The sequence below is a fragment of the Triticum urartu genome, chromosome 3 (genome assembly GCF_003073215.2).
Source record: "Triticum urartu cultivar G1812 chromosome 3, Tu2.1, whole genome shotgun sequence".
NCBI classification, from domain to species: domain Eukaryota; kingdom Viridiplantae; phylum Streptophyta; class Magnoliopsida; order Poales; family Poaceae; genus Triticum; species Triticum urartu.
Genome location: NC_053024.1, coordinates 199,281,389 through 199,290,759, shown reverse-complemented (window position 1 = coordinate 199,290,759; position 9,371 = coordinate 199,281,389). Strand labels below are relative to the sequence as shown.

At 44.0% G+C, this 9,371-nt stretch overlaps 1 long non-coding RNA gene across 4 annotated transcripts; it reads left to right on the top strand.

The window, feature by feature from the left end:
• Window positions 1-5,989: 5,989 nt before the first annotated feature.
• On the top strand, window positions 5,990-8,878 carry LOC125543579. Of its 4 annotated transcripts, none has more exons than XR_007298584.1 (3): window positions 5,990-6,567; window positions 6,650-8,000; window positions 8,072-8,878. It is a non-coding gene; the product is annotated as an uncharacterized LOC125543579 (long non-coding RNA). The 4 variants fall into 4 exon arrangements; XR_007298585.1 differs by having other exon boundaries at window positions 5,990-7,755; window positions 7,869-8,000; XR_007298583.1 differs by having other exon boundaries at window positions 5,990-8,000; window positions 8,072-8,460; window positions 8,527-8,878.
• The last annotated feature ends 493 nt before the right edge of the window (window positions 8,879-9,371 follow it).

Below are 9,371 nucleotides of genomic sequence, written 5' to 3'. Positions count from 1 at the left end.
TATTGGTGTATATGCATGAAGAAACTCCATGCAAATGGGCCGTTTGGACTCACTTGATTTTGACTCACTTGAGACATGCAAATCATACCACATGGGCAAGATGACTGAAAGCCTCGTTTTCAGTAAAATGGAACTAGAAAGCAACTTGTTGGAAGTAATACATTTTGATGTGTGCAGTCCAATGAGTGCTGAGGCATGTAGTGGATATCGTTATGTTCTTACTTCACAGATGATTTGAGTAGATGTTGAGTATATTTACTTGAGGAATCATGAGTCTAAATTATTGAAAGGTTCAAGTAATTTCAGGGTGAAGTTGAAAGATCGTCGTGACAAGAGGATAAAAGATCTATGATATGATCATAGAGATGAATATCTGAATTACGAGTTTGGCACAGAATTAAGACATTGTGGAAATTGTTTCACAACTAATACAGCCTGGAACACCATAGTGTGATGGTGTGTCCGAACATCATAACTGCACCCTATTGGATATGATGCATACCATGATGTCTCTTATCGAATTACCACGATAGTTTATGGGTTAGGCATTAGAGACAACCACATTTACTTTAAATAGGGCACCACGTAATTCCGATGAGATGACACCGTATGAACTATGGTTTAGAGAAAGCTAAGCTGTCATTTCTTAAAAGTTTGGGGCTGCGATGCTTATGTGAAAAAGTTTCAGGCTGATAAGCTCGAACCCAAAGCGGATAAATGCATCTTCATAGGACACCCAAAACAGTTGGGTATACCTCCTGTCTCAGATCCGAAAGCAATAAGGGATTGTTTCTAGAATCGGGTCCTTTCTCGAGGAAAAGTTTCTCTCAAAAGAATTGAGTGGGAGGATGGTGGAGACTTGATGAGGTTATTGAACCGTCTCTTCAACTAGTGTGTGGCAGGGCACAGGAAGTTGTTCCTGTGGCACCTACATCAATTGAAGTGGAAGCTTATGATAGTGATCATGAAACTTCAGATCAAGTCACTCCCAAACCTCGTAGGATGACAAGGATGCGTACTACTTCAGAGTGGTACGTAATCCTGTCTTGAAAGTCATGTTGCTAGACAACAATGAACCTACGAGCTATGGAGAAGCGATGGTGGGCCCGAATTTCAATAAATGGCTCGAGACCATAAAATCCGAGAGAGGATCCATGTATGAAAACAAAGTGTAGACTTTGGCAGAACGGCTCGATGGTCGTAAGGCTATTGAGTACAGATGGATTTTAAAAGGAAGACGGACAATGATGGTAAGTATCACCATTAAGAAAGCTCGACTTGTCGTTAAGTTTTTTCCGACAAGTTCAAGAAGTTGACTATGATGAGACTTTCTCACTCGTAGCGATGCTAAGAGTCTGTTGGAATTATATTAGCGATTACTGCATTATTTATGAAACCTTGCAGATAGGATGTCAAAACATTGTTTCCTCGACGATTTTCTTGAGGAAAGGTTGTATGCGATACAACCGGAAGGTTTTGTCAATCCTGAAAGATGCTAATAAGTATGCAAAGCTCCAGCAATCCTTCTAAGGACTGGAGTAAGCATCTCGGAGTTGGAATGTATGCTTTGATGAGATGATCAAATATTTTGGATGTATACAAAGTTTATGAGAAACTTGTATTTCCAAAGAAGTGAGTGGGAGCACTATAGAATTTCTGATGAGTATATGTCGTTGACATATTGTGGATCAGAAATGATGTAGAATTTTTGGAAAGCATATAGGGTTATTTGGAAAGTGTTTTTCAATGGAAAGCCTGGATTAAACTACTTGAACATTGAGCATCAAGATCTATAAGGATAGATCAAAACGCTTAATGGTACTTTCAAATGAGCACATACCTTGACATGATCTTGAAGATGTTCAAGATGGATCAGTCAAAGAAGGAGTTCTTGCCTGAGTTGTAAGGTATGAAGTTAAGACTTAAAGCTCGACCACGGCAGAAGAAAGAGAAAGGACGAATGTCGTCCCCTATGCTTTTGTCATAGGCTCTATACGGTATGCCATGCTGAATACCGCACCTGATGTGTGCCTTGCCACATGTCTGGCAAGAGGGTACAAAGGTGATCCAGGAGTGGATCACTAGATAGCGGTCAAATTGTCCTTGGAGTAATAAGGACATGTTTCTCGATTATGGAGGTGATAAAGAGTTCGGTGTAAAGGGTTACATCGATGCAAGCTTTAACACCTACCCGAATGACTCTAAGTAGCAAACCGGATACGTATAGTGGAGCAACCATTTGGAATAGCTCCAAGTGGAGCGTGGAAGCAGCATTTATAATATGACCTAGAGATTTGCGAAGTACATACGGATCTGAATGTTGCAGACCCGTTGACTAAAAACCTCTCTCACAAGCAAAACATGATCAAACCCAGAACTCATTGAGTCTTAATCACATGATGATGTGAACTAGTTTAGTGACACTAGTAAACTCTTTGGATGTTGGTCACATGGCGATGTGACCTGTGAGTGTTAATCACATGGCGATGTGAACTAGATTATTGACTCTAGTGCAAGTGGGAGACTGTTGGAAATATGCCCTAGAGGCAATAATAAATTGATTATTATTATATTTCCTTGTTCATGCTAATCGTTTATTATCCATGCTAGAATTGTATTGATAGGAAACTCAGATACATGTGTGGATACATAGACAACACCATGTCCCTAGTAAGCCTCTAGTTGACCAGCTCGTTGATCAATAGATGGTTACGGTTTCCTGACCATGGACATTGGATGTCGTTGATGACGGGATCACATCATTAGGAGAATGATGTGATGGACAAGACCCAATCCTAAGCCTAGCACATAGATCGTGTAGTTCGTTTGCTAAAGCTTTTCTAATGTCAAGTATCATTTCCTCAGACCATGAGATTGTGCAACTCCCGGATACCGTAGGAATACTTTGGGTGTGCCAAACGTCACAACGTAACTGGGTGGCTATAAAGGCACAGTACAGGTATCTCCGAAAGTGTCTGTTGGGTTGGCACGAATCGAGACTGGGATTTGTCACTCCGTGTGACGGAGAGGTATCTCTGGGCCCACTCGGTAGGACATCATCATAATATGCACAATATGATCAAGGAGTTGATCACGGGATGATGTGTTACGGAACGAGTAAAAGAGACTTACCGGTAACGAGATTGAACAAGGTATCGGGATACCGACGATCGAATCTCGGGCAAGTACAATACCGCTAGACAAAGGGAATTGTATATGGGATTGATCGAATCCTCGACATCGTGGTTCATCCGATGAGATCATCGTGGAACATGTAGGAACCAACATGGGTATCCAGATCCCGCTATTGGTTATTGACCGGAGAACGTCTCGGTCATGCCTGCATGGTTCCCGAACCCGTAGGGTCTACACACTTAAGGTTCGATGACGCTAGGGTTATAAGGAATAGATATACATGGTTACCGAATGTTGTTCGGAGTCCCGGATGAGACCCCGGACGTCACGAGGAGTTCCGGAATGATCCGGAGGTAAAGATTTATATATGGGAAGTCTTGTTTTGGTCACCGGAAAGGTTTCAGATTTTATCGGTAACGTACCGGGACCACCGGGAGGGTCCCAGGGGTCCACCAAGTGGGGCCACCAGCCCCGGAGGCTTGCATGGGCCAAGAGTGGGAAGGGACCAGCCCCTGAGTGGGCTGGTGCGCCTCCCACAAGGCCCAAGGCGTAGCTAGGAGGAGAAAGGGGAAACCCTAGGCACAGATGGGCCTAAGGCCCACCCTAGGGCGCGCCCCCCTCTCCCCCTCTTGGCCGCCCCCCTCCATCTAGGGCTGCCGCCCCTCTAGGGGTGGGAACCCTAGAGGGGGCGCACCCTCCTCCCCTCCTCCTATAAATAGTTGAGGTTTGGGGCTACCCAACACATGACGATTTGATCTCTCCCTAGCGCAGCCCTACCTCTCTCCTCCTCGTCTCTTGCGGTGCTTGGCGAAGCCCTGCTGGAGTACCACGCTCCTCCACCACCACCACGCCGTTGTGCTGCTGCTGGATGGAGTCTTCCTCAACCTCTCCCTCTCTCCTTGCTGGATCAAGGCATGGGAGACGTCACCGGGCTGTACGTGTGTTGAACGCGGAGGTGCCGTCCGTTCGGCACTAGGATCTCCGGTGATTTGGATCACGACGAGTACGACTCCTTCAACCCTGTTCTCTTGAACGCTTCCGCATAGCGATCTACAAGGGTATGTAGATGCACTCTCCTTCCCTTCGTTGCTAGTTTCTCCATAGATAGATCTTGGTGACACGTAGGAAGTTTTTTGAATTTCTGCTACGTTACCCAACAACACTTGCACTTAGCACACTGGGTTAAGAGATAGCAGAGGAAGTGGGAGAAGAAATGCAGTGTGCGTCGGACCATGGCAACTGCGGTGATAGTGGCCGTGACGCCGTGTCCGACATGACGAGCATGGAGTCATGGACGAGCGACCCCGTCGGCGGCACGGCGAGCGACACCGGCGAACTAGTTGCGGTGCTCGTGCAAAGACATTGTATAGAGGAGGAGAATGCGGTGCTCACGCCATGGTATCGTCACTCCAGTGAACGAGAGAGGAGGCCGAGATGATCGACGCCGGAAACAACTCCAGTGTAGTAGGGCGAGAGAGAGGAGGCCAAGATGATCGACCCCGTCGGCGGCGCGACGAACTGCAGTGTGCACGAAGGCAGAGGACACAAGAAAGCAGTGTGCGCGCCATTGCAGCGTCAGTGCAGTAGGAGGACGACAGAGAGTGGGTCGAGATGAGCGACGCCGGAAACGACTCTAGTGTAGTAGGACGTGGGCAAGGAGATCAAGGGGAAGGGCTTCGGCGTCGAGAGGAACGAAAAGAAGAGCTCTGAGTAGAGGACAGAGGAGGTCGACATGGCGGCGTCAGTGCAGTAGACTGCTGTTGAAAGAGAGATGAAGCTACGATCGTCGAAATCAAAAACTTACAACATGAATATTGTGAGGGACTCTAAGATTAGGCTGCTGGTCAAAGGAAATTTCAAATGATCGATCGTGCGCGATGAATCTGACAAAATTTGTCCAGAATAGCTCCAAACGGGAACACGAGATTAAGAACTTACGCTTGACGAAACTACGAACCGGTCGCCTGAATGGAACCGTAGCATCGAGGTGCATCTTTTTCGTGTAGAGCTTACCTCGAATCGAAGCACCGTTGTGTAGATCAGAGAGAGAAGATTAGATAGAAGCTTACTGGAGGTTGAAGAAGACCTCACGTAATCACTTCACATTTTTCCGGTCTCCACTCGTGCAAGGGCCCGCTCGCTAGCGCTCCCCTGGGCCTGGCTCGTGAGAAATTACCGATTCGAGCGTTTCCAGCGAGCCAGGCTCTGGGCTACTTTAAAAAGCGTGAGGTGCAGGCCCAACAGTAAAAACGGGCAACCAAACAGGCTTCTTTCTTCCCGCACGGGCCTGGTTGGGCCCGATGCGGGCAACCAAACACGCCCTAAAGTTTCAATGGTTGAACACTGATGTCATTTTGAGCACGTGGCTAAGGAGAATCCATTTAGACAAAGAAAGAGCTCAAAGCATGCATCGTGGAGGTCAGATTTTGTCTTCGAATCTACACTAACCTGTGCAACCCTACCTGAGAAATTTGCTAATAACTCGCACTGTCCACTAATATCTACTCTTAATGTCTCAGTTGGTAGGATAGTCAATTATTTTTCGTCTCTCACTTTCGTCTGATTTTTTCCGTCTCACCTCTCACTACCCCTTTTCTACCGGTTTATTTTCCTCTATACTCTTTGCTTGTAAATCAACACTTTCCTAAGGTACAAAAGATCACTAGTCTAACTTTCCTAACTTACCTAAATCAACTGATTCTTCCTATCAATGCAATTTGCTTTAGGAAATAAAATAACAAATTTTAAGGAAACAAATAACAGAATTTAAAGAAAAATCCGATTAACTACTTAACCGATATATATCCGAACCTTCCTTCTTCAAATAAAAACCAATCAACAGTTATGGAGCGAATCATGACTTATCTTTTCTTCTCCAATCCTTCCCACCCAATCTCTCTTTGTTGTCTTCTCTTCTACTTCTTGCCTTCCCCCACGCCGCCTCCCCGTACCGCGCTGCCTCCAGCCTTCCCCCACGCGCCTCCCCGTACCACCTCCGCTGCCCGTGGCAACGCACTGACGTCTCCGCTGCGGTTTCCATCCCGGAGTTCGTCCAACCCCGGCATTCTCCCATGTCTAGGACTCCACCCCTATTCGATGGCGTGATGGGCTGCCTTGTGGTGCGTCGGCTCTCGCCCGTGAAGGTGCGGGCCGCCGGGACAAGGAGGTGGCCATGGAAAACTCCACGGTGCGAATGTCCTCCTTGTGTTGGAGTGCACGTCCGGCGAGGTCGGCGGTGAGGACTATGGTCGCTGCTAGATCAATGTTGGTCGGCCGTCTTGCCTACGTGTCTGTGACGCCTTATTCATGGCGATGACGACGACGTAGGCTGCGAGAGCCATCTTAGGGGCGTCTGCAAGTGCGCCACTCAGGGAAGCTGTGTTCTTCTTCACCGATAACCACAACCACGGATGACGTAGCACGGAAAGAACTGTGAGGCCCCTTGCTATTTTTCTCGTTGCTTGATCTGATTGCATAATCCCAGGAAATAATTTCTTGGTCTGATTGTGTGCAGATTTAGTTTTTATTATGAGTGTCATCTCTGCTATCATGTCTCTTCTGTAACAATCAACCGGCATGCCAATCCTTTCAAATTACTAGTGAATGCGCACGTGCAATGCACATTAATATTTAGACAATATATTAATTGCACGTGGATATTAGGTATGCTATTATTTGTGTGATAATTCTGTGATTAGTGCAATATTTGGTATGATATTAATTGCACGTTAAACATGTTGAACGCTCGCCATTGGAGCAGTGTTGGTCGTTGGATTGACCTGGTTTGATGGTCGAGATCAGTTGGATCTGCCCCTTTGGGTCTTTTTATATTGGTATAGATATAGATTATGGAGTACAAAATCTAGATTCATGAAATACGCTCCAGCTATGCTGCAAGACTAGATTATGCGGTACGAAATCTATACTCATGAAATACGCTGCATGCTACAAGAATAGATAATTTCAGGAGCTATGATGTAGTGAGCAAAGATATAATAGAAATATGGACATAAAACAAAGATATAATAGAAAGATGGACATACCCTACGTGCCTGATGTGTTATCCTTTGGTAACTCTAATGTAATGAAACTTCACAGGCATGGAATTTAAGGCATAAGGTATGCGTAGTTGCATACTATAAGGAGTCGCAAAGATTTATTTCTGTACCTCGTTTGATATCGTTCCTTGATTCATTATTCAAAATCTAGATGAATTTATCAAATCAATATGTTTGATTTGGAGTGAAGAGTGAAGAATATTAATTCGTAGTATTATTAAAATGCTTTGTTTAAGGTACATGGACTGTTTTAATCTATGATTTTTGGGCATGAATTTTTACCTATCATTTAGGTCTATAGGTATGTAATCTTTGATTCTTGTAAATAATATAACATCACTTTTACATATTAAACGTTCACATCCGTCACATCTTCTCTAGATGTTACATTGTCGCATTCTGCACAAATATGTGCAAATTCTGTTATTGGCAATGCTACAAGTATTTGGAGAACAGTGCAAGATATCAAATTCTTGGGGAAGCTTGCAGTATTGGTTAAAGCATTCTCATTCACGACTACCCAATCATCATATCTGAACATCATGACTTAGGGGCATATGAGGTATTCCTCTATTCTTAGTTAGTTACATAAGGGCAAGTGGTGATAGTGGGATTCAGGAGGAGTGGAGACAATCAATTGTTTTGATTCCTAAAGAAAAACTTCAAGAGTTGCAGCATCCTGTTTCTTTTGACGACCAAGAAGGATCAGAAGAAGACTTGAACAACTGTCCATCTGAAGCAGACCGTAACAATGATACTGAGATCAGCGTGGTTGAGGATGGTGATTATACTAAGTTTGAGAAACGGGTTAGTAACATATAATTGGGATGTTCATACTCCTTTTGTTTTCACATTGCTGATTGGTTTACCCTACTTAGATCCAAGAGATGTTCCAAGAGGCACTTGATGGGGTTCGTCAAGATAATTTTATACAAATCAATGCACTCAGGTATAAATTTCTGCATATTTTGAGTTGAGGCAAAAAGGAAGTTATAGGATATGTTTGTAGCTTTCCAATAGTACCATATTTGAGTTTGGTCAGTGACGCAAGAGTTGCACCCAAAATAAATTTATGTCTGACAATTATTTCATAGTGATTGTTATCTGTTTTGAAGATTTAAGCCACGAGTATGTCATAATTAAATTATGTCTACAACCTGAAATTTGTAGTTGTAGATAACCATATTGGTATCTTTTGTTGTGTTTGGTCAAGCAAAATTAAAGAGATGGAGGCATCATCGAGGAAACAACAAGTAAACGGATTAAGGTAGAAAAATTCTTTATAGTATTAGTTGTTGAACGATAAATTTATTGATGACTATGATTACTATAGTGATTCCAACATTGTGCTCGCCTTGCTAAACACTATGAAGCAAAGGAAAGCCACAAGAACAAATGTTCCCCTCAACCTGAAGATGTGAAGTAGACTGCTGCTCCCGGTATATGTGTTGTTTCCGCTGGATGATGCTCTGTTGCCTGATCACTCCTACCTGTCATGTTCTTCCCTTATCTTGATACTCGGTGAAGTAGTTCATGCTGCTAGCTTTGCATGCTACGGAGTCTCCATCTCATCTTTGATAAATTCAGTTTTGGTCTATACACGTATTTGTACCCAGGTCCAAGATCTGGCTGATGATATTGTTTTGACTAATAATGATCTGATTATTCATACCTTTTTTTGGACATATGTGTATGTCAGTATACATTATTAAGTATTGGGAAGAAGAGGGGGGGGGGGGGGGGTGATTTATTATATCTCGGTGTGGAACATCGTCTTTTAATTGAATCTGTATGTTTATTCAATCTGAATTTTTTTTATTTAGCCTGCACTAGCTAGCTTGTGATTTCCTATGTTGTAAACTGTAACTAATTCTTTTTTTCCATAGCTTTTCTTTTTCAATGGTAACGCGCGAGCATGCTACCGTTATGGTAGAGCCTGGGATGAAGGTTGGGTTCAGTATAGAACTAGGAGGTACTAGCACTATAGTGGGAAAGCGGTTGTCATCCATTGCTTCCTGGCCTGCCACGTTGGCGTCGATCTCAAGTGTCACCAAGGATACACCCCACTTACAAAATAGGCGACCAATCCTTGAAGCGAAGGGATGAACGAATTCTCGAGATCTGGTTCATTAAGGTCAGCATCACATGAAACCTTTAGCACTTCCGTTCTATATTGGA